The sequence below is a fragment of the Octopus bimaculoides genome, chromosome 3 (assembly GCF_001194135.2).
Source record: "Octopus bimaculoides isolate UCB-OBI-ISO-001 chromosome 3, ASM119413v2, whole genome shotgun sequence".
In the NCBI taxonomy this organism is placed as follows: Eukaryota; Metazoa; Mollusca; class Cephalopoda; order Octopoda; family Octopodidae; genus Octopus; species Octopus bimaculoides.
Genome location: NC_068983.1, coordinates 97,666,974 through 97,669,021, shown reverse-complemented (window position 1 = coordinate 97,669,021; position 2,048 = coordinate 97,666,974).

Below are 2,048 nucleotides of genomic sequence, written 5' to 3'. Positions count from 1 at the left end.
ACACACACACACACACACACACACACACATACATATATATATATATATTGGATAGATTCCACTGAAATTAGATAAATAACCTTCGAGCAGATAGTCAGCAGCGCCGCCTGGCTAAGGCTTGGCTACTCTGCATTGACAAGGGGCAACACCCTGAAACTAGTCTAGTCTGCAGATGCCAAACCAGCAGGGGGACACTGCTGACCTCCCCTGTTCGAAGGTTATAAAGGACACAGGTTTCGTGTGTCACATAGCTAGCTAGAGGCGATGGCTTCTTGGAGCTAATTCACGGCAGCTTTCGTCCTAATTTTGGGACTGCCATGTTGGCTTGGCGATAACTATTAATTTCCAGTACCGCTGCCGTAGTCTCCTTTAGAGAGACTTAGAAATATTAATAACTCTATATATATATATATATATACATATCCACCTATTTCTCTCACACTCTCTATATATATATATGCATGTGTGTATGTGTATACATATATATATATATATATGCGTGTTTGTTCGTCTGTGTATGCAAGTATGTATTTTTTCTCCATCACTGCTGGACAACCGGTTTTGGAGTGTTTACGTCCGCATAACTTAGCAGTCCAGCAAAATGAACCGATAGAACAAGTAGTAGGCTTAAATACGAAAAAAAAAAAAGTACTGAGTTCGTTCGATAAAATTCTTCAAGGTTGTGCCCCAGCATGGCTGCAGTCTTATGCTGAAACAAATAACAGATGAAAGGTTATGAACGTTGCGAACATTTCCAGAGGTTGAGTAGATTTTGAATTAAGACACAATTAACGAGAGAGATAATGTAAAGCCTTTCTGACCGGCGCTTTCCTGGTTCGGTTATCTCTGCTACCCTACTCTTCGATATGCTGTAAACAATTCGCTCTATACAGTTATTCGCTAGTTATCAAGAAGTTTAACCCTGATGGAGCCATATCGTCATTTTCTGCAGCGTTTTGCATTGTTTATATGAAGACGGTGGTTGTTCTCTGCGAATTGATATCTAGTCTCTGTTCACCGACTTTAAAAGAGGAAAGAGATACATTAGGTAATGTAATCCGAGATAACAGCCTCTCCTCACAAATAAATAAATAAATAAATAAATACGAGTGAGCCACGGTTAGAATGTTTTTTAATCATAGGTCTGCTCGATCACAGTTGGCCTAAGTCTGAACAACCACAGCAACCAACAACGGCAGTAGTAGCAGTAACAACAACAACAACAACAGCAACAGCAGCAGCAGCATTAACAGCACGAGCGATGACAAAAAAACAACAGCAAAAACAGAAAGATGATAGAAACCAGTGATTTTCAACCATTTTTTTTACCTATGGATCCCTTTGATTCCTGATTTACTCGACTGGACCTTCATAACCATTCGATGCAATATAAAGAAAAAATCCTGCTGTATTTTTATAATAAAATATTATCAGAAATTGTATTAAAATGTTTTAACATATTGTGTATTGTAGAAATATAAGCAATTTATTGCACGCAACTTTTAACAAAATTTTATATTGACCCCCAAAGGGCCACACGGCCCGGGATTGCGAACCACTGGTAGGAACAGAAGCAACCACCTACTTCATAAACTTGGATCACTTTTTATCTTGCAATGTTCCGGAGGAAAGGTTCTCTTGAGTCTGCTCAACAGCAATATTGAGGACTGTAGTATCGTCCAACTTCGGTTCAGTAAAGTATTTTGTAAGGTATTACGGTTACAAAACCTAAGGTTTACAATCCTCTCTTATGTTTTACTTTCGATTATATCTCAGGGTTCAACCACAGTTACATATTTTTCCACTTCCAGTATTCCCATGCTCAGCGTGAGGGGAGATAGATAGATAGATAGATAGATAGAGAGAGAGAGAGAGAGATAAAGAGAGAGAGAGAGAGAGAGAGAAAGTACATTAAATAGATGAGAAAAGAAAGGAAAAGATATATAGCCTAAGACAAATGCATAGCTGCAAATACACATATACATATACGTGCATACACATATATTTGTACATATACATGTATACATATGTACATATATATATATATA